Raw genomic sequence first — 24,979 nt, 5'->3', positions numbered from 1 at the left:
ACGTGCAGACCGCGTGAGACGACGCTTCATCCAGTCCCAAACATGCTCAATGGGGGACAGATCCGGAGATCTTGCTGGCCAGGGTAGTTGACTTACACCTTCTAGAGCACGTTGGGTGGCACGGGATACATGCGGACGTGCATTGTCCTGTTGGAACAGCAAGTTCCCTTGCCGGTCTAGGAATGGTAGAACGATGGGCTCGATGACGGTTTGGATGTACCGTGCACTATTCAGTGTCCCCTCGACGATCACCAGTGGTGTACAGCCAGTGTAGGAGATCGCTCCCCACACCATGATGCCGGGTGTTGGCCCTGTGTGCCTCGGTCGTATGCAGTCCTGATTGTGGCGCTAACCTGCACGGCGCCAAACACGCATACGACCATCATTGGCACCAAGGCAGAAGCGACTCTCATCGCTGAAGACGACACGTCTCCATTCGTCCATCCATTCACGCCTGTCGCGACACCACTGGAGGCGGGCTGCACGATGTTGGGGCGTGAGCGGAAGACGGCCTAACGGTGTGCGGGACCGTAGCCCAGCTTCATGGAGACGGTTGCGAATGGTCCTCGCCGATACCCCAGGAGCAACAGTGTCCCTAATTTGCTGGGAAGTGGCGGTGCGGTCCCCTACGGCACTGCTTAGGATCCTACGGTCTTGGCGTGCATCCGTGCGTCACTGCGGTCCGGTCCCAGGTCGACGGGCACGTGCACCTTCCGCCGACCACTGGCGACAACATCGATGTACTGTGGAGACCTCACGCCCCACGTGTTGAGCAATTCGGCGGTACGTCCACCCGGCCTCCCGCATGCCCACTATACGCCCTCGCTCAAAGTCCGTCAACTGCATATACGGTTCACGTCCACGCTGTCGCGGCATGCTACCAGTGTTAAAGACTGCGATGGAGCTCCGTATGCCACGGCAAACTGGCTGACACTGACGGCGGCGGTGCACAAATGCTGCGCAGCTAGCGCCATTCGACGACCAACACCGCGGTTCCTGGTGTGTCCGCTGTGCCGTGCGTGTGATCATTGCTTGTACAGCCCTCTCGCAGTGTCCAGAGCAAGTATGGTGGGTCTGACACACCGGTGTCAATGTGTTCTTTTTTCTATTTCCAGGAGTGTATTCATGGACACTACAATTAATCTCGTCTGGTTTGAAGAACATTCTGGAGATTTCGAGCTATGATTTGTCATCGAGATCTTCCGACAAGAATGGCATCGAACATCTATGGGTCATAAACTAAAGGTGAGCTATTGCACGAAATTCTGCACCGGCAAGTGTGTCGCAGTTATGCAGCTATGGACGGCTATAGAGGCAGTATGGCTTAATATTTCTGCAGGGCACTTTCAATGGTGTGTTAAGTCCATGCCACACCGATTTGCTGCCCTACGTCGGGCAAAAGCACGTCCGACACGGTAGTAAGTGGTATCTCATGACTTTCGTCACGTCAGTGTTGACCCGCCATAGTCAATTCCCTTACGTCATTCACACTGGTCTGGAATAGGCGACGCGTATTCTTGAGTGTAATTCATTTTATTTTGAAAGTAAGACGTGCTACTGTCGTGAGCACCTACGGAAAGACGTAGAAGGACAGTCAAACTACCACTAGGCGCTATTGGTTGGACGTCTATGACTCTTCAGAGAACGTTGGGTTCGGAGGCTTGTCTGCTCTGTGAAGTAGAAGAATTAGTGATATCTGCTGACAGAGCACAATGCTTGTGCTCGCATAAGAGTTTCGGAGCACATCTTTACTCGTAAATCGTTGAAAATGTACCCCCGCTGTAGCCTACCCCTATGTGTTCACATGTTGACCCAATTACATAGTCAGTTAGGATTTCAGTGGGCACGGGACCATCAAGATTCGACCGTCGATCAATAGAAACGTGCCGGATCTTCGGGTGAATCACATTGTTGCTACGATAGATCGATGGTTGTCTCCGCAAACGCAGTCATCGAGGTGAAAAAACGGTTCAAATGGCTCTAAACACTATGGGACTTAACGTCTGAGGTCATCAGTTCCCTAGACTCAGAACTACTTAAACCTAACTAACATAAGGACATCACATAAATCCATGCGCGAGGCAGAATTCGAACCTGCAACCGTAGCAGCAGCGCGGCATCGAGGGGAACAGCGGCTCAAAACGTGCAGTGTGCCATGGACGCAGGCTGGTGGCAGCAATATTATACTGACCACCTGCATCCCTTCAAGCCTGATGTCTTCCCCGACGGCATTGTCATTTTTCGGCAGTATAACTCTCCCTGTCTCGCAGTCAGAACCGTGCTGCAGTGGTTTGTGGAGCGTTATAATGAACTCACGCAGATGTCTCGGCGATCAAATCGGCTGATGTAAATCCTATGGAACACATCTGGTTCGCTATCGGGCGCCATCATCGCGAATGCAAATCAGTGGTTAATTATCTAAATTACACAACATTTGCGGTGACATGTATGCCCACCTATCTCCAGAAACCTACCAACAAACTGTCGGATCCCTGATTCGCAGAATCGGTGATGTATTTCGTTCCAAAATGTACAAATGGCTCCAAGCACGATGGGACTTACATCTGAGGTCATCAGTCCCCTAGACTTAGAACTACTTAAACCTAACTAACCTAAGGACACATCACACATCCATACCCGAGGCAGGGTTCGAACCGGCGAAAGTAGCACCAGCGTGGTTGCGGACTGAAGCGCCTAGGACCGCTCTGCCACAGCACCCGTTCCAAGGCGGACAAGCAAACTATTAAGCTGGTAGTCATAATGGTTTGGCGCATCAGTCTATATATTCCACATCTCCTCACAAACCTCCTGACCGTTTTCAACCAAACTTAGTACGCACATCACTTACTGTCCTTAAATCATCTCTGTGAGGGTAAGAACCCTCTACCTATCAAAGTGGTGCGGTACAGGTAAGAAAACAGCGTCGCCCACGAATCCTGAACAATCATACTTTAGTGATCGCAGAATGAGAGCACTTAGAGCCTTGCAACACGCTTTTCACGTAATTTGAAACCCTTAGGATGCTTTATTTCACTGATTCCTCCCATCAAATAATGAAAAGAATAAAAAATTTTCGATGTTCATACAGTAACACTGCCGCATGAAACAAGACGTTTTAATTTACCTTTACTATTAACTGTATTGGCAACACAGTTTACAGGTGAATGTGCCAGAAAAATTATATCATTCTACGACTCATAGTTCACAGATACTACATCATAAACACTGAGATGCGTGAAAATCTACCGCATCATGCGAGATATTTAAATTTATTACTTCCTTACTTTTAACTCCAGTCCAAAAATGTGTCGCAGACAGTAGCCACAAATGCCACTGAATGTACCTGCAAAATTATATCATTGTACTGCAAATAGCTCAAGAGATACGATGTCATAAAGTTTGTGCTCCACGAAAATGAAACTGCAGGGCAAAATTCGCTAGAGACACGGGTAAAATACTTGTATAAAAGGGTGGAAAGCCGGCCGGTGTGGCCGAGCGGTACTACACGCTTCAGTCTGGAACCGCTCGACCGCTACGGTCGCAAGTTCGAATGCTGCCTTGGGCATGGATTTGTGTGATGTCCATACGTTAGTTAGGTCTAAGTAGTTCTAAGTTCTAGGGGACTGATGACCTCAGATGTTAAGTCCCATAGTGCTCAGAGACATTTGAGCCATTTTTGAAAAGCTTGTAAAATATGCTAAATGTATGTGAAATGTATCTGACATGCTCGTACGTGGGCAATGCCATTGGTAAAGGGCTCATCCTAAACCCGTGGAACGTTTCCATCGAAATATGGTATACATATTAATTGTAATTTTGAAAGAAATACTGTGAGGGTGAGAACCACCAGCCTCCTATTGGTGTTAGCGCGACAACGCGTAGAGGTAAGGACGGAGTAGAAGATGGACAGTGAGGGAAAGGAAGAGATAGGCACAGGCAGGGAAGAGAAGAAGATGGACAGAGAAATGGAACAGGAGGAGATGGGCAGAGAAAGGGGGAGGAAGAGAGAGACAGAAAGAGGGAGGCTGGAGGTGATGACAAATAGAGGATGAGGAGGAAATGGACAGAGAAAAAATAGAGATGGAGACAGACAGAGAGAAGGGAGAGGAGGAGATGGACAGAGATAAAAAGAGTAGATGAACACAGAGAGGGAAGAGGAGGAGATGGACAGTGAGGGGGCAGAGAAGGAGATTAAATTAGGTGTGAAGGGATATGGACAGCGTGGGGAGGAGCAGATTGACTGGTAGAGGTGCAAGAGGAGAGGAATAGAGGGTGGGAGGCGAATGGGATGGACAAAGAGAGAGATTGCATCTGACTGACAGAGAGTAGGTTAACGAGAACATGGACAGAGAGAGGGGAAGGAGGAGATGGATGAATACGTGAATAAAAGGGTGCAAAGCCGGCCGGTGTGGCCGAGCGGTACTACACGCTTCAGTCTGGAACCGCTCGACCGCTACGGTCGCAAGTTACCTGAGTAAAGCCGGGTACTCAGCTAGTTAAGTTCATTACATAATAACTTTTCGACGACCGTATATTTGTAAACTGGACTTGGCAACTGCTAAATTATTGGTACACAAGCTGGAGGTGATTACTCCCTGACGGTTAAAACCAGATTCCTTTACCGTTTAAAACGAAAGGGTTGAATTGTAATTCGGTGTCGAATTTAAATCGCTTATAGGAGATCATTAATGTTATCACTATTTCGTAAGACTGTAATACAAATTACGTAAGTGCCCCATGCATATTTCTCACATAGTCCTCTCACTATATACATACGTTGCACCTTGTATCACCACACCCACACACACACACACACACACACACACACCCACCCACCCACACCCACCCACACACACACACACACACACACACACACACACACACACATATATATATATATATATACACTCCTGGAAATTGAAATAAGAACACCGTGAATTCATTGTCACAGGAAGGGGAAACTTTATTGACACATTCCTGGGGTCAGATACATCACATGATCACACTGACAGAACCACAGGCACATAGACACAGGCAACAGAGCATGCACAATGTCGGCACTAGTACAGTGTATATCCACCTTTCGCAGCAATGCAGGCTGCTATTCTCCCACGGAGACGATCGTAGAGATGCTGGATGTAGTCCTGTGGAACGGCTTGCCATGCCATTTCCACCTGGCGCCTCAGTTGGACCAGCGTTCGTGCTGGACGTGCAGACCGCGTGAGACGACGCTTCATCCAGTCCCAAACATGCTCAAAGGGGGACAGATCCGGAGATCTTGCTGGCCAGGGTAGTTGACTTACACCTTCTAGAGCACGTTGGGTGGCACGGGATACATGCGGACGTGCATTGTCCTGTTGGAACAGCAAGTTTCCTTGCCGGTCTAGGAATGGTAGAACGATGGGTTCGATGACGGTTTGGATGTACCGTGCACTATTCAGTGTCCCCTCGACGATCACCAGTGGTGTACGGCCAGTGTAGGAGATCGCTCCCCACACCATGATGCCGGGTGTTGGCCCTGTGTGCTTCGGTCGTATGCAGTCCTGATTGTGGCGCTCACCTGCACGGCGCCAAACACGCATACGACCATCATTGGCACCAAGGCAGAAGCGACTCTCATCGCTGAAGACGACACGTCTCCATTCGTCCCTCCATTCACGCCTGTCGCGACACCACTGGAGGCGGGCTGCACGATGTTGGGGCGTGAGCGGAAGACGGCCTAACGGTGTGCGGGACCGTAGCCCAGCTTCATGGAGACGGTTGCGAATGGTCCGCGCCGATACCCCAGGAGCAACAGTGTCCCTAATTTGCTGGGAAGTGGCGGTGCGGTCCCTTATGGCACTGCGTAGGATCCTACGGTCTTGGCGTGCATCCGTGCGTCGCTGCGGTCCGGTCCCAGGTCGACGGGCACGTGCACCTTCCGCCGACCACTGGCGACAACATCGATGTACTGTGGAGACCTCGCGCCCCAGGTGTTGAGCAATTCGGCGGTACGTCCACCCGGCTCCTGCATGCCCACTATACGCCCTCGCTCAAAGTCCGTCAACTGCACATACGGTTCACGTCCACGCTGTCGCGGCATGCTACCAGTGTTAAAGACTGCGATGGAGCTCCGTATGCCACGGCAAACTGGCTGACACTGACGGCGGCGGTGCACAAATGCTGCGCAGCTAGCGCCATTCGACGGCCAACACCGCGGTTCCTGGTGTGTCCGCTGTGCCGTGCGTGTGATCATTGCTTGTACAGCCCTCTCGCAGTGTCCGGAGCAAGTATGGTGGGTCTGACACACCGGTGTCAATGTGTTCTTTTTTCCATTTCCAGGAGTATATATATATATATATATATATATATATATATATATATATATATATATATATATGTATGTATAATGTGTGTGTGTGTGTGTGTGTGTGTGTGTGTGTGTGTGTGTGTGTGTGTGTTTGAATGTCTCATGAAAATGCCTCCTCCGAGTTGTATCTAGTTCCGATCACAGGCCAGATATTTCTTCATTATTCACATCACAGCACTAAACGAACTTAACAACACAATACAACAGTAACGCTGTAGTTGCTCATTCAGTGCTCTAGGTCCCACGTTATATTACTACTATTATCAGTATTAATGTCAACGGTTAGACACAAAGCACTGGCAACCAGAAGTCTTCCAATTTTTGTCATTTCGGAAATAAGGAGTACAGCAATCAAGTGATTTACAACCAGTTCGTATAGAGAACACATATTAATTTTTTTTTAAATGGGGTCCAGAATACGGAAGATATAAGTGGCACTAGGGACAAGGGAGGTGTAGAGGAAGAATGTCTACCCTCATTCCGGATAGTCAGCTTTATTTTCTGAGAATTAGTTGTAGGTAGCACTCGCGAAGCACAGAACTGTTTAATATTTCAAATGAAAAAGGAGGCTGCTAGAAACAAGCCGTACCAATTACCTCAATGGGTCATTTGTTCGTGGTTTAATAAAACACATACAAAAACGATGTATTAATTTTCTTTCGTCATTTTATAGATTTTGATGGTCGAGAGGGAAGAAGAGGAATAGCTAACAGTTGATTGCAATGCTGGGTAATAGTTTAGTACGTTCCAGAACCTCCGTACCATTTACTGATATTTATCTGGAGGTAAGCCTCTTACAACTTACGTAATGGAGGGTCTTTTATATGGTTTCTCTACGATAATTTTAGGTTTTTTAAAAATTGTATGATGAAGTTTTATTTTCAGCGACTTCTTGAAGTCTTGGGTTTTGTATTTAATGAGTAGTTGGTTCTATATCTCAACCAGATTTTCGAAATTTTCGACTGCGTATCGCCCTTCTTGTCCTAAAGAAAACACTTTCATTTAGCGTCTATTCTGCTCATTATTGAAGGTGAACGCAGATATATTATTACTGGAAAGCTCAAAATCGAATCCATGTGAAAATCGTGACAACTTTCCCTCACCTGCTGATAGCGGCGAATTCTTAGTTACACCAACCAAAGGGAGGACCCGACTATCGTACTTCTTGGAGACATCACATGCAACTGCACGCTGCAGTGTTTGCTTTTGTGTCTAGTTCAGCCCTTATCGTAATCACTTTAAGTGGCACGACTAAAACTCTCATGAAACTTTAAAGAAGCGCTCTTGCTCATTAATCAATGATTTGATGTACCACACGCCTTTCTCGTGACCCAGTGGAGTTCCCTGCGGGAGAGTCGGATTAGATTGCTCAGCTCCCTTTTCAGCAAGAGAGAAAGTAAAACCCGCCCCTTTATTAGCCTTCGCCTTACCCTGCGGCTTGTAACTTTCTGGCGGATTCATAAAGAAACTCTCACTTTTCTTAACCAGTGATAGGGCCAAGGCTCTTGCTCCCAGAAGTTATCTTCTTTACTGTCGGATTGCCTACAATTAAAAAAGTTTCTCATATTTGAGAATATGCTGCTGGTCAAATATAAGCACATATGTATGTGTGGGATTTGGCATTAAGGTAGAGAATTAATTTAGATCCTTAATCACATGCCAGTGAAACTATTTTCTGTCACATTCTTTCGTCCCAAAGTATTACATTTTTAGCGTAAAAATTAGAGTTTGTATCTTAAACAAGATTTCGAAGGCATCCTAACTCATATTTATACATTTTCGTGAAGCATACTGTGATGGTTCTAAACGATTTTTCAGGTGGGTGTAGGTTCGGAAATCATTATCATGTGATTATTACAGGCTGGTCTAATCCAGCATCCCAAAAGTGACACAGGACGTCCGAAATCTTTTATAGACCAAATCATGAAGAAGTTAGAGATGGCGAACCAACGCTCAAAAGTAAATATATCTTCCATTACGAGACTTGCATCAACCTATAAAGGACTTGTTTGCAAACTGCCTCTGTCTTATAACAGACAACTGTGTGCTGTATAGATGTTGAGACGCATCTTGTATAACAATACACAACACCTTCACATGTGTCGACAGTGGAATTCGCAACTCTTTCCAGTTTTACATCATCATCTATTCACTTTCTAGACTCAATGGAGGTGCCTCCTCCGCCTTCCTGGATCGCTCATACTCTAGCCACCTCTTCTTTTTCAGTGTGGTACATATTCCATGGCTTGTCGTAATAATCGCTGCTCTGACATTCCTTCCGGATTCTTCCATTTACCTCTATATTACTATATTTTATTTAACTGTTTATTTGTCAGCGCAGAAGACGGAACTACTTGTTAAGCTGCCCAAGCCATTGTTCTAAAGCCGCTGAACATAGGAGATGAAAGCTGCTGACCCTCATCTCACTACCTTACAACAACCAAATGTTCGGTGCGTCGTGCACTCAGTACATCTGCCTCTTATACCTTCATTCGTATAAGATATTAATGGTGAGACAGTCCACTGCCCAACATGCTTTTTCCATTTACTGAATCGTGTCTATACCCTGAGAAAATGGCCTTGAGATTTATGTTTGTATTAATAGTATGATAATAAATATCAGTGCTCCACATTTCAACCATTTGCTCTGTTTGCCTTGCAAATTAGTTCCCTGAATTATCTTTGTTCTGTGGTTTTGTCAGAAACGTTATCTTTGAATTACCTTTGTTCTGTTTTGTCAGAAACGTTTTATATTATGCCATACTTTAGAAGCGATCCCCAAATATTGTATTGTTGTCACAATAAGTTCAGCTTTTGAACAATAATTTATTTGTAACATGCGCATGTAACTGGTCATCAGCGGAGAAACAGTTAAACACTTGTCTGTGTATGAATATTTTATCACTCCTGGATAATTTTCTAATTTACCTTGCTCGTATCAGGTATGTCTGCACCAGGTCGAAATGTTTTTGTTGTATTTATATCTCAATAACTACGACTATAATATGCCTGGGGTAGCTTCTTTCTTCCATTATGCTCCATAGAAGTTGTCTGCTTGTTTAGTTAAACACATCATATAATCTATAAATCGAATACGGCTTTCATTATTATACTTTGTTTCGAAAGCACCAACTGATTTATAGTAACACAATGTCAGCACAAAATCTGCACCTTTCTAAAACCAGTTTTCTCTTCTAAAAGAAGTGGATCATTTATTATTTGTACTATTTTAGAGATTATTCTAGTGAATATTTCCCATCATGTGTCTATTACTCTTACACATCTGCTATCTCTGCATTCAAATTAGTTGTTTCCTTTTTTGCTTTTTTAAGATTTTTCATTGTTTTATAGAACAACCGTTTGAATATTTAATTGTAATCTCTGATATTGCACACAAACTGATTCCATGTGCTGTTCACGGCTCCTTTATTTATCCTGTTAATAACATCTCATTCTTCAAAGGATTTTAAAAACCTTTCATGTGTTTCGTTCTATAGCAGTAGCTATATAGTCATTAGTGATGGTTATACATCTATGATTATTTTTTTAATTTGTTTACATAATACTTCTGAGGCAGACATTTTAGGCAAAGCTTTTCATATTCGTCTTCCTGACATCTACCTTTTCTTCAGTTATTTTCTATTTCAGGTCGTTATTCAATATCCAGTATTTCTTTTTCTCCTATTCATAAGCATATATGCATTATAGCCTACTTCACTGCATATTATTGTTGCTGTCTTGCATACAAAGCTGATTCGATTTGTCTTCTACCTTTCTATTTCCCTTTAGTTCCTGTTAGTACAGCGATTATTTCATGAGCTATAAATCGCAGAGCTGTCCACTGTTCATAACAAAGAATTGTTCATACAGTAGAATTCGGGAGTTTGTGTTGGATCACATGAGAGAGGATTCTCTGGTAATCACGCATCAACACGCTCAAGAAACGCACAATGATAAATACTGTGTAGAAAGTACTGAGGATACAGTAATTATACTTCCGACACAAACAAATCTGCAGAATTCGGGTCAAATGACTTTGAAACCAAAGTTCAGTCGTGTCGATGGACTACCCAGCGCAGTACAGTAGCATCAATCTTCTTACAGTTTGCACTAGTCACGAATGAGGTGCATTTCAAATCGTGATTTTTTTCCAGCCACTCCAAGAGCAATATCTGTAATGATGAAAATCCTGTAGAGGTAAAGAGCGGATGACCTCCATGGTGGGTGGCGAAACTGGTTTGTCATTGATTAGCATGTCTGTAATTCACCACAATACAATATTTATATGGATTTGGTTTGTCCCTGTTTTTCCCAAGTCATCGATTCCCATCATGGAAGCCACAAAATAACCACAGCTCAGTCATGTAGCAATCAGGTCACCAATGCGACAGTGTCTCGGTCATCAGTCCCCTAGAATTTAGAACTACTTAAACCTAACTAACCTAAGGACACTACACACATCCATACCCGAGGCAGCATTCGAACCTGCGATCGTAGCAGTCGCGCAGTTCCGGACTGAAGCGCCCAGAACCGCACGGCCACGGTGGCCGGCCTGCCTTTCGTATCGATGATATGATGACTCCAGTCTCCCTGCTAGGGGGTGATATGTGGTAACCGCCCTGATAACGTGGAGACAATACCTGTTGGATCAGCAGGTTGCTCCTGATGTTATAGCGACCGGTCTGAATTGCTTTCGTAAGGCTTTTGCTTTAACCATGGCAGCGTCTTTATTTTATTCAGCCAAGCCAAGTAAAATAGCTGTGGTGCAACATGCTTCCCCTCTTCCAAAGATCTAGCTTACCAGACCCCAGTTCATGCCAAGAGTTGCTTGATTGCTGTGAAACCTTCCTCTTACTCCTTGATTTTTTTTAGTGGTTGGTGCCGATACCGGTGGTAAAGAGATGGTCGTACTTTGAATGGATGTACCTTGAGAAGACAGAAAGCACAGCATGTGAGCAACTGTAGTCTGCGTTCGCAGAGACGATTTGAGATTCATTGGCGATATCTTCTCAGTCCCTTGGAATAGCCACTGATAATTTGTGATGAACTTCTTTTTCTTACCCTTCTGGATATACAGATTTCCTGATAACACTCACTTTCTTACTCAATACTTCTGTAATTTTCCTATACACTTTCCAATCTTCTCTTGACATTACAGGGCCTAGGTGTTCACCTTTTGCACACATTTCCAAACTCACTTTAATGTCCTCACGGAGGTTCTCATAAGTACCACATCCTCTGGATTTTATATTCGACCATGTAAAATGTCAAAGGCAGCTTCATACGGTACACCTATTTCTACGGAAAAATACCAGTGCTAACATGAATTTTTTAATTTATTATGCTACTGCATGCGGTTAGTAAATATCGAGTTTCTTGCAGTCGTCATTGATGTAACAATACAACGTCTTACCAATACTTTGATGAATGCATTCTATTTTCCCATTAGCTTGTGGACGCCATGTTCTAGTTATTAGTTTAAGAACTTTTAGCAAGTGGTACAACTGCTTCATCAGATCTGACGTGAAATTGGAATCCTATTCCACAATTATCATCTCAGCGACACCAAATTTACTGCCATTTAAACTACTGTAGTTGCCTGTTGATTCAGAATGTAGATCATTGCAATACATTATGATAAATGATTGATAAAAGCCAGTAGGAAGCGATTTACCACCAGTGTCTGGCTAAAAGTTCCTAAAATATCCATTCCGATCTTTTCTAATTGTTTGGATGCTTCTGAAAGCATCTGAGCAGTATTTGCTGATAACTTAGATATGCACGTTGCGTTCATGGCACACACTTTCTTACATACTGGTCCATATCTTGTTTTCTCATTCCCAACCAACTACGGCCAACCAACTACGGCTGGCCATCACTGACCTGTTGTCCTATTCCTCAGTGCCCAGATAACACTTATTCTGGTGCTTCCTTCAATACCTTACCCTGCTACTTAGCAAGTACTACCACCCATGGCTCTGGATAACAACGTGACGTGAACAGTAAGCTCATCGGTGTTGTGAATAGCTTTCAGTCTACATCAGTTGCCTGCACATTCATCCATTCAGCAATGCTGTGAGTCAGTGCCCGTGTTACCCCCACTTTACTGCAACATGTGTCCAAGTTCCCATGTTCCTTTCCCAGTTTATGATTCATGTCAAAGCCAAATTCATCTAGTTTTATTGCCCTCCACTTCTGTCTGCCTAAAGGGCCCTTCAGTCTCAACACCCACTTCAATGCTGCATGATCCATAACACCTTGATCTTCTTACAATATACACACATCAAAAAAAGCTTTTCATCACCTCGATTCCGGGAGTTCCGGAACCTATACAGAAAACTGGAATACAGATCAGCATAAACATCATTTCCGACCTTTTCATGGCTCATGAAAACCACATATTGCATGTTGTACCACCGTACAGAGAGACCTTCAGAGGTGGTGGTCCAGATTGATGTACGCACCGGTACCTCTAATACACAGTAGCACGTCCTCTTGCGTTGATGCAAGCCTGTATTCATCGTGGCATACTATCCACAACTTCATGAAGACACTGTTGGTACAGATTGTCCCACTCCTCAACGGCGATTCAGCGTATATCCCTCAGAGTGGTTAGTGGGTCACGTCTCCCATAAACATGGAGAACATGCTGGCCACTCAAGGTGAGCGATGTCGTTATCCTGAAGGAAGTCATTGACAAGATGTACACGATGGGGGCGCGAATTGTCGTCCATGAAGAAGAATGCCTCGCCAGTATGCTGCCGATATGGTTGCACTATCGGTCGGAGGATGGCATTCACGTATTGTACAGCCGTTACGGAGCCTTCCATGACCACCAGCGGCGTACGTCGGCTCCACTTAATGCTACCTCAAATCATAAGGGAACATCCACCTTGTTCCACTCACTGGACAGTGTGTCTAAGGCGTTCAGCGTGACCGAATTGCCTCCAAACACATCTCCGACGATTGTCTGGTTGAAGGCAAGAGAACGTGAAGCCAATCCTGAGCGGCTCATTCGGCATGTCGTTGGGCCCATCTGTACCGCACTGCATGGTGTCGTGGTTGCAAAGATGGACCTCGCCATGGATTCGAGAGTGAAGTTGTGAACCATGCAGCCTATTGCGCACAGTTTGAGTCGTAACACGACGTCCTGTGGCTATTCGAAAAGCATTATTCAGAATGGTGGCGTTGCTGTCAGTGTTCCTCCGAGCGATAATCCGTAGGTAGCGGTCATCCACTGCCGTAGTAGACCTTGGGCGGCCTGAGCGAGGCTTGTCATCGACAGTTCCTGTCTCTATGCATCTCCTCCATGTCTGAACAACACTGCTTTGGTTCACTCCGAGACGCCTGGACATTTCCTTTGTTGAGAGCCCTTCCTGGCACAAAGTAACAATGCGAACGCATTCTAACCGTGTTATTGGCCGTCTATGCATGGTTGAACTACAGATAACAAGTGCCGTTTACCTCCTTCCTGGTGGAATGACTGGAACTGATCGGCTGTCGGACCCCCTCCGTCTAATAGGCGCTGCTCATGCATGGTTGTTTACATCTTTGGGAGGTTTTAGTGACATCTATGAACACTCAAAGGGACTGTGTTTGTGATACAATATCCACAGTCAACATCTCTCGTCAGGATTTCTGGGAACCGGAGTGATGCAAAACTTGTTTTGATGTGTGTAGATAACAACTGAAATCATTGACAATGATGTGGCACAGACTGATAGCGAAGTTTAGCATGACCCGCTGAAATGTCGGAATATCGATGCTGTTGATGACCTCCTGAATAGCTGTTTGCACCTCAGCAATGGTTTTGGGATTATTGTTGTACTAATTGTCTTTAAAATAGCCCCACAATATGTAGTCGCATGTGTTCAGATCCGGAGAATATGGCGGCCAATTGAGGCTCATGCCAGTGGCCTCTGTGCGCCCCAGAGCCAGAATGTGATACACAGAGTGCTCGTCCGGTACATCAAAAACTCTCCTGCTTCGGTTGTGTCGAGCTCCGTCTTGCATGGACCACATATTGTCGAAATCACGTTCACTTTGGACAATGGGGATGAAATTATCTTGCAAAACCTTCACGTACCGTTCGGTAGTCACCTTGCCATCAGAGAATATCGCACCGATAATTCCGTGACTAGACGTTCCCGCAACACAGTCCCTCGTTCAGGGTGAGGAGACTTCTCGAATGCGAAATGCGGATTCTCAGTCCCCCTAATGCGTCAGTTTTTCTTACTGACGAACCCATCCAAATGAAAGTGGGTTTCGTCGCTAAACCAAACCATACCGTGCGTACTAATTCCAGATGCCCCTCGGCCAACGGTGTAGTTGAAATGTCCTATCGCAAACCATTCAGATCCTGTGGACGATTTTATTTCATATGGTTCAATAATTTTCACCCGGTATAACAACATATACCTAGCTCACCATTTATTTCTACATCGTAGATAAACTGCCTGTTAGCCCTGTTTAATGGCCGTGAAGTTTAAGCCACTGGGAGCTACTTACACTGTTATTCTTTATTCAATGAATGCCCTATCACCTCGTCGAAAGCATCAGATGGAACGATAAAGTATTTTTAATAATCAGGAGTAAACTACACATGGCTTATTGTTAACGCGTCTTTCTGTTTTCAAATGCAGCTTCACATTATTATGTCCACTCAAATTTTCTACTCTTATACGAATCACAATATGAATCATTTATAGGAATTAGCCACTCTCGGAGACGACTGCAAATCCTTACTTACCGAGGATCCTAAAACTTCATGCAGCATGTACACAACCTGGAGTCTGTCCTCACACCTACGTAGTTAATAACGTGTTACCACGAGAGTAAAAGATCAGTGATATTTGGAACATAATGTCCTAGGAAATTCTCTTAAGCGTTGCATTTGCTCCTCAATGTTCCTTGAAATTACGATAATATCGTCAAGTTATGCCACGTGTTATCGTGGCTTTAAACCATTTGACATTCCATCCAGCAACCGTTGAAACCTGGCTGGTGCATTTGTTAAACCAAAAGGTAGAGGCTGAAGATACCTCTTCATTTGCTAGGTTCTTTTTATTTTTCAGTACTTAAAGCACGACCGTTTCAGGCTTTTACATGCCCATCGTCAGGTGTGAAGCAGAAAATAAACAAGAGACCGAAGCTAATAATAATTTTTACACGCAGCAGTACATATGAGAAAGCAAAGAAGCTATTCTATATAACATTTTAGAAAACAGCGGTCGGACTAGGTGTAGTAAAACCTAAGACAACGCCAAAGTGATATCAGGCAATACTACGGACAACTGTCTGGGTAAAGAAATGTGCAATAAACACCAGGACACCAGCGCTTTGTGCTGTGACCACGGGCGCTGTTGTGGACGAGTGTACCAGCAGCGAGCGCAGAACATAGAGTCGCGTACTTGGAGGAGGAAGAAAACTGCTAAGCCAGAGTGGCAAAAGTACTGGCATCTGTTGACGGGAAGAACAACGCTGGACCTGGCTATTCACAATTTGAATTCGTAATTTACTTTCAAAAGGATTACATCTCAGTAAAATTGTATGAAAAGCGTTAATAAAAACATTACGGGTTGTAAATGAATAAGTTGAATAGAGGCAGTACAGAAAGAGGAAAATATTTCATTGTGTTTTACAGTTTACACATAAGCTTTAAGTCCCCGGCTTCCGGTTAGTTTAACTGCTGTTCTGTATTGCTGCTGTTCAGTATATTAATTTACCACTCATGATGTAGTCTGAACGCTTTTCATGCAAGTTTCTTGTAATCTTTTATTCTTTTTTAATGTAAATCACTAATTCAAATTGTAAACGGCCGGGCTAGTTGGTCCCGTGTTGTTCTTCCCGTCAACAGATGACAGGACTTTGGCGATTCTGGTTTACCAATTTGTTTCCTCCTTCGTGTACGGAACTACGTACTCTGCATCGCGGCTCTCGTAGTGACAGCACAAAGTGTAAGAGTCCTGGTGTTCACCGTAAGTTCCTTTGGTTGTCATCAATGGCACCCCTATGGCACAATGGTTCGTCGACGATATTCCACAGCCCCGCTTTGTTGCCCTTCATGGTAAGCCATCCTGGGCTTACATTTCAGCAAGTTAATGCTCCCGGCACACGGCGAGAGATTCTACTGTCTGGCTTCTTTCTTGGCAAACTGTACCTTTGCCAGCAAGGTCGCCGGATCTCTCTCCAGTTCAGAACGTTTGGAACATTATGGATAGTGCCTGCAACCAGCTCGGGATTTTGACGATCTAACGCACCAGTGGGACAGAATTTGGCACAGTATCCCTCAGGAGGTCATCGAACAACTCTGTCAATCAATGGCAGGCCGAATAGCCGCTTTCAGAAAGTCCAGAGGTGGATCAACATGTTGTTAAGTGGGTGATTTGGTGACACTAATTTTCTTGAATAAATCTTCAAATTTTTTGAAATTTTAATCATTTGTCTGTCTGTTCATGTACGTCACATTTACCTGTTTCCGTCCCATTCGGATAGTGCTTTCGAGCGAAGTCATTTTAGTTTCTTTTTTTTTGTCTTAGAGTATGTGGTGTTGCTTCATGAAGGTGTTGTTTGAGTTTGCAGGGCAGTGTATAGTGTAGTCTGAAAGTAAAATAAGAATGTGAATAGCACCTGTTTTGTTAGATTTTTGTGCCGGCATATAACGACGTAATCCTAACAAGGGAACCTCCCCATCGCACCCCCCTCAGATTTAGTTACAAGTTGGCACAGTGGATAGGCCTTGAAAAACTGAACACAGATCAATCGAGAAAACAGGAAGAAGTTGTGTTGAACTATGAAAAAAAATAAGCAAAATATACAAACTGAGTAGCCCATGCGCAAGATAGGCAACATCAAGGATACTGTGAGCTCAGGAACGCCGTGGTCCCGTGCTTAGCGTGAGCAGCTGTGGAACGAAGAGGTCCTTGGTTCAAGTCTTCCCTCGAGTGAAAGTTTACTTTCTTTATTTTCGCAAAGTTATGATATGTCCGTTCGTTCATTGACGTTTCTGTTCACTGTAATAAGTTTAGTGTCTGTGTTTTGCGACCGCACCCCAAAAACCGTGCGATTAGCAGACGAAAGGACGTGCCTTTCCAATGGGAACCGAAAACATTTGATCGCAAGGTCATAGATCAACCGATTCCTCCACAGCAAAATACGTCTGATATATTCTATACGACACTGGTGACGGCATGTACGTCACATGACAGGAATATGTTGTCGACCCACCTAACTTGTACACTTGGTGAATGGGTAAAAAGATTCTTCTACCTTGCCCGATTTAGGTTTTCTTGTGGATGTGATAATCACTCCCAAAAGACGGACAGATAATAATTGTCTGAAAAATAGAAAATGTAACTTTCCACGTAAGGGAAGACTTGATCCAAGGACCTCTCGTTCCGCATCTGCTCACGCTAACCACGGGACCATGGCGCTCCTGACCTCACACTGTCCTTGATGTTTCATATCTTGCGTATGGACTACTCAGTTTGTATATTTTGCTTATTTTTTTCATAGTTTCACACAACTTCTTCCTGTTCTCTCGATTGATCTGTGTTCAGTTTTTCAAGGCCTATCCACTGTGCCAACTTATAACTAAATCTGAGGGGGGGGGGGGCGATGGGGAGGTTCCCTTGTAAGTGCTGTGTCGTCCGAACAAGACACAGCCAGGGCAAAAGCACCCCAGTCGCAAAGATGCAAGCTGGTGCCAATGCCATAGAGACTCGCCACTTGAGGAAGTTTCCCCGACACCACGGGCGGCGCTGAAGATGAAGATATCGACTCCGCCTCGTCAAATTGCCGGCCGAGTACAGTCCTCCAGTGACCAGATGACAACAGACTGAAGCATGCACGGAAGACAGAAGAACAGCTCTCGCCTACTTGGTTATAGACCATCGTCCAGGGCTGACTTTGACAGGGAACTCCTAGAATTGCAAGATACCTTGTGTGGGAGAGAGATAGAGGTGTGAAATTTTATTTAAACTCTATAAATGAAATGCAAGGAGGGCTGTTCATGATATAAGTGGTTTATTCAGGGAAACTGAATTAAACTGCATATGCAATAATTGTTGAAATTTTATTAAATTCATTAAACATTCACTCACAACGTATTCAAATAATGATAAACAAAAATAAAAAAAATTGGGTCACAAGATACTGTAGAAAGTATAAAAAAAAGACCACAAATAGAATTGGCACCAACAGGTCACAACAAGTGAATTATATAAGGTGCCTGCCCTGGTATTTGTCTTATAACATGAGCATTGTATGACTTTATTCTAATTTAACATATAAACGTGGCGGGTTGACCTAGTGTAATAAATGAGGAAGGAATTAAAAATAAAATGCTGAACATATGACTTCCTTAACCGGTAAACGGTGAATACTGTGCCTTGCGTCTTTATCAGCATCTAACACATTGCAAAGAAATTGAAGAAAGCGAAAGAAGAATGCGCACCTAGGAAAGCGGGCGTTTTATGTATTACCATGTTCATAGCGTGATCGGCGTGGCGGTGGAGTCGGCTGATGCGTGGGGCTGCATCAAGACTCTGCCGGCGACGTAGTTGATAGCGTCTAAAATGCTCTACGCTGAAAATAATGGCCGAAACCTGCTACTGGAAGTTATCGTCACTGGACGACGGTATGCGTCCATCTGCAAGTGCAAACCTACGTGAAACTGCATTAAACAAAGCTCAATACTGTTCTGACAGTACTTCCGTCATCGGACATGTGGTAGATCAAAACGTGATCCTGAGTTAAACTCTTGATAACGCTCACAGTGAGTGAAGCTTGCCTACTTCGATCTAACAAACTTTGCTCTCTACGCTGTTTACGACGAAGGCAAAGTGCACTGTCTCATGACAAGCGATAAGAGAAGCGTTGCGACTTATCGGAAGCAGTCAAGAGTGAACTCCTGCCTCCTCAGAAGCAATATTCGGAATCCAAAATACTAGTGCGCTCCTCGCACCTGGAGAGAGAGAGAGAGAGAGAGAGAGAGAGAGAGACCCTCCCCTCCAGCGTGTTGTCTCCGCCCTTCCGAAAATTACGTAGCTCGTACTATTTTTCGAAGCCAACGTTAGATTCTTGCCAATGAAGTACCTTTCAAAATATCCTCCCTCCTTGCCGTCGGATTCCGCGAGGAAAAGAGAGCCATACAGTGTGTGAGACAGAGTATACAAATAAACCAAGGCTTCTCCCTTTGAGTATTGCCGCTACGTTTCCAGGTGTTCTGCTCGCGGGAAACGGCCAAAATTCCCCTGGCCACTTGAGACTCTTGGACACCCAAGTCGTGTTGTTGCTATTCAACTCGCCGCTCTGTCCGCGTTACCTAAAATCGTGGCAAAGCTGTTTTTCGCTCTAAGTTTATAGTTTCCGCTGCCTCGGGCAGATGTGCGAATGTCCACGACTTCCCTCGGGAGCGTGTTGATGTATGCAGCGTCTTCGTCTGCCGCTAATCCTCTGGGGGCCTGCCCTCTGTGAAGCGTGCCGACATAGGCGTGCGACCGCCGCTCGCCCGTGGGCACTACCTATGTCCACCTGGTCGCCGGGCTTCCCAGCTAGGAACGCATCAGAAGAATTCATTTGATGCACAAAGCGTACCAAGTTTGCAAAGAGAAGAACCATAGCCCTTTATCGTTACTTAATGACACAATAATTCACCTCTATAACACTTCATATATTGTAATAAACTAATCACTGATTTTAAAAGCAATTATCTCCTTTAATTAAAAACATGAAAAGCTTTGACGCTTTTCAAAGTGAACAGACAGTTGTTGTAAATTGCATTTTCTATGTACTGTGTAGTTTACCTACAATTATTTACACTTAGCCATTGATGGTCTTTTTTTCGTTGCATTACATGCAGTGCTGCAGACCTCAATATCCGACAAGTCACAAAGGTAAGTGAACCTTTTAACTAATTTGTGTGACTTTTTTACCTATTTGTTGCAGTTTTGTAGAACCTTCGTTCTCCTATTCTGTTATCTGACCCTGGGGCATAGCTGTATAATATTGTCCCAGATATATTGTCTTAGCAGTGTGCTGCACCAAAGCCGTTTCACGATCTCACGACCTGGGCCTCCACAGCAATAGAGACGAGACCTTTACAAAACTGGCGTTGAGAGTTTACAAAACTAAGGATAATAATTATGCGGATAATCGACAACATCTAAACTGTAGTAAGAGAAGAAAACGAATGGGTAGAGTACAGGAAGACAAATATTAAAAATTAAAGAAGCAGAGTGAAAAGATAGAAAAGGAGCTGAGTGAAGAACAGCATGGGTTTAGGAAAGGAAGAAGCACGATCGACTTGATATTTTCTATCCGTCAACTGATGGAAAAAATTTGGGAGTATAACAAAAGGGTGATAATGGTTTTTATAGACACAGAAAAGGCATATTACTCAGTTGACAGGGAAAGGCTCTGGGAAGAAATGAAGAAGATAGATATAGAAGATGGATACATTAATGTTATAAAGACAATGTACAGAGGACACAATTGTAGTATTAGAACACCATTGGGGACCTCTGAACACTTCGAAATAAGACAAGGACTTAAGCAAGGAAGTACTCTATCTCCTGCACTTTTTAATGTTGTGATGAAGCGACTGAATAGGGCAGTTAAAAATATAGTAAAAGAAAAAGACAAAAAGATGATTTTTGCATTTGATATGGTAACATAGGGTGATAAAGAGGTAGATGTACAGTTACAACTTAATGCGTGGAAGGAAATAATGAAAAGGTATGGATTAAAAATAAATAAAGATAAGAGTGAAGTAATGGTATTTGGAAGAGAGAAAGGGATCAACGGAAATATTACCTTGAATGGAGAACCCCTCAAAGTGGTAGAAAGTTTCACTTATTTAGGGGGTGAAATTTCTAGGGATGGTAGAATAACTAACGAAATTAATAGGAGGTTACAGAAGGGAGGCAATTTCTACCAAACAATAAAACACCTGATTTGGAATAATGAAGTTTCAGAAAGAGCAAAACTCCTTATGTATAAGAATTATTACATCGCTATTGTCACCTATGGTGGAGAAACACGGACAGTGACAGAAAGGGACTGGAGCAGACTGCAAGCAGGGGAAATGAAATTTCTCAGAGCAGTTAAGGGAAAAACAAGAATGGACACAGTAAAGAATGTAGAGATCAGAAAGGACCTGAAACAAGAAAGTATGAGAGAAGAAATTGAAAGGAAGAGATTAAGATGGTATGGGCATGTTAAGAGGATGCATGGGCAGAGACTCCCCAAAATTATAGAAGAACTAAAGATGGATGGGAAAAGTCGTAGAGGGCGCCCAAGAACACTGTGGAAAGTGGGAGTAAAAATATCTGTGGAAAGGAGAGGTGTGACCTGGCAGCAAGTGGAGGAAGCAAAATGGTGGGAGGACCGAGCCAAATGGAGAGGACTCATCAGCACCCAGACCCGGCAGTAGCTGGAGCGGGATTCGGATATAGATAGGAGTTAACAAATCGTATAGACCAGTGCTGAACAACATATGTTTCCGCCACAGGCGTAGTCAAGATTTACTGGCAGCTTCGGCAGCCAGTGACTGTGCTGTTCTCGTCAGAAGACAGGAGACAGAGCGCTGCGTCAGGCCGGAGCGGGCAGGCCCTGCCCAACGGCCCATCGGCTCCTGCGGTCACAGGACAAACTGCCGGGGCGTGTCGCTTCGAGCCGCATCGATAGACGGCGTGGCTAGTCGCGTGGAATCTGCCGGCTGCGGTCGGCGAGCATACCCGGCCGCTCTGCTCGCCCGTGTTCGGCGAACGCCTGGCAGTTGGTCGTCCCTCCAGCTACAACCCTACCCCCCCCCCCCCTCTCTACCACCGTCCAACACACGCAGCCACCAGTGATAAGTGATACGTACTGCACGGATGCCTACAGTCAGGAGCATCAGCTATAACTCAAAAGGGAAAACGTAATTTGTTTGATTTCGTGACACTTGTTCTGGTAAAAACTGAACAGATAGGAACACTCGGTTTCAGAAGCAATGAACATACCAAAAAATTTACCACGAGGGAAGATTTCACGTATAGGTGAATGTTTGGCCGCTTCACGACGTATCCCAAAATGACTGGTGTACTGCTAGTGGTGCAAGTGTTGAGCAAGCATTGTATTGGAAAATGATTTCTGCTGATACGATCATCAATGGTACGTTGTTAACCAAGACTTGGTAGCAATTGTCTTTGTTATGACATCAAATCAGGAAAAATCGACAAAACTAGTGTTGCAACACCTCTCTTCCCCCCTTCCCTCTCCCCGCCTCCCCTTCTCCCACCTGATTGGTTAAATTACAATGACCGTGTGACCGTAAGCCCAACAATTCCGAAATAAAGCAGTAGGTTCCTGCCACGAATTCCTGTCCTGCGCTAACCTCTTCATCTCAGAGTAGCACTTCCAACCAACGTCCTCAGTTACTTACTGGATGCATTCCCATCCCTGTCTTCCTCTACAGATTTTGCCCTCTCAGCTCCCTCCAGTATCATGGAAGTCATTCCCTCATGTCTTAACAGATGTCCTATCATCCTGTCCCTTCTCCATATCAGTGTTTTCTACATATTCCTTTCCTCTCCGATTCTGCGTAGAACCTCCATATCTCTGACCTTATCAGTACAACTAATTTTCAAGATTCGTCTGTAGCATCACATCTCAAATGCTTCTCCTGGCTGGGAATACCTTTTTTGCCATAGCTAGTCTGCTTTTGGTGTCCTCCTTCCTCCGTTCGTTATTGGTTATTTTACTGCCTAGGTAGCAGAATTCCTTAACTTCACCTACTTCGTGACCATCAATCCTGATGTAAAGTTTCTCGCTGATCTCATTTCTACTACTTCTCGTTCCCTTTGTCTTTCTTCGATTTACTCCCAGTTCATACTGTGTACTCATTAGACTGTTCATTCCGTTCAGCAGATCATGTAATTCTTCTTTACTTTCACTCAGGATAGCAATGTCATCAACGAATCGTATCATAAATATCCTTTCACCTCGAATTTAATTCCACTGCTGAACCTTCCTTTTATTTCCATCATTGGTACCTCGATGATCAGATCTAACAGAAAGGGCGAAAGGCTACATCCTTGTCCTACACCTTTTTGAATACGAACACTTCGTTCTTGGTCCTCCACTCTTATAATGCCCTCTTGGTTTTTGTACACATTGTATATTACCCGTCCCTCCCTATAGCTTACCCCTACTTTTTCAGAAATTCGAACACCTTGCAATATTTTATATTGTCGAACGCTTTTTCCAGGTAAATAAATCCTATGAACGTGTCTTGACTTTTCTTTAGTCTTGCTTCCATTATTAACCGCAACGTAAGAATTGCCTCTCTCGTCCCTTTACTTTTCCTAAAGCTAAACTGATCATCATCTAGCGCACCCTCAACTTTCTTTTCCATCCTTCTGTATATTATTCTTCTAAGCAACTTGGATGCAGGAGCTGTTAAGCTGATTGTATGATGATTCTCGCACTTGTCAGGTCTTGCCGCCTTCGGAATTGTGTGGATGATGATTTTCCGAAAGTCAGATGGTATGTCGCCAGACCCATGTATTCTACACACCAAGTTGAATAGCCATTTTTTTGCCACTTCCCCAATGGTTTTAGAAATTCTGATCGAATTTTATCTATCCCTTCTGCCTTATTTGAGCTTAGGTCCTCCAAAGCCGAAAAGGGATTGGAAAACTACATTAACTAACAAAATAGCAACCTACGCTGGCACTCAACTTTGAGTGAAGCAGTACTTGTTAATGTAAATAGCTATCAGTCTCTGAAACAGTAGAAGTTTGCCCGAAGTAATAACAAAAATGAAAATAAAAACTACAAAAATAGTACGGTCGCCAGTCCATGGTGACATTTCTGTAGCTTAACAGATTACTTTGCCTAACATTGCTTCTCGTATCTTAGACATACATGCGCGTTAATATTACGTAAATACATCACAAGTACAAATTGAAATTTGAATGCAGAGATTATAAGTTAATGCTCACATATGTTGTTTATTGGCTAAACGGGTTTGGACAGTTATGTTATTCTGAAAGGCCCCATGAAGCAAGAAACTGTATACAAAGACATTTTTAGACTTACAGAAATAATATAAATACACATTTAACTACACTATATAAATGAAATCTGATACCACGTAACTACTTTGCCGACGGCTGCGTTACTATGTAGCAGGCGGATACATTTCTTATGGTCGCTACCAGAGGACTAATAAGCGCTAGCCAATGGAAGTCCTTATGTAGCTATGTGTGTCGGTATAAACAAATACGATTGATTTGTATGTGCGATGAAAACTTTTTTAACGTAAAATATTATTAAAACACTGTCAAAAACTATTACAACGTGTTTCAAAAACTCTTAATTACTTATGTAGAGTCGTCACATGTATGGAAGTCTGGGTCAGTGTGATCGAGGAACGGAACTTCAAAGACGTTCAGTTTGCATAAGACATCAGGGAACGCGGCAGACGCCTCGTGTGATAACAAGGCATAACATTGCTAAGTGGCGGCAGCCTCGGCGATATTTTTTGATGCCAGTAAATCCCCGATGAAAGATTTAAAAATATGCTTAAACTTTGTAGAATTACGCTAAGTGCTCACATTGTGAAACACTGGGTAATTTGGGCTCCTT

Source organism: Schistocerca serialis, chromosome 7 (genome assembly GCF_023864345.2).
Source record: "Schistocerca serialis cubense isolate TAMUIC-IGC-003099 chromosome 7, iqSchSeri2.2, whole genome shotgun sequence".
NCBI lineage: Eukaryota > Metazoa > Arthropoda > Insecta > Orthoptera > Acrididae > Schistocerca > Schistocerca serialis.
The sequence above is the reverse complement of the archived record's forward strand: the minus strand, read 5'-3'. Positions refer to the sequence as shown.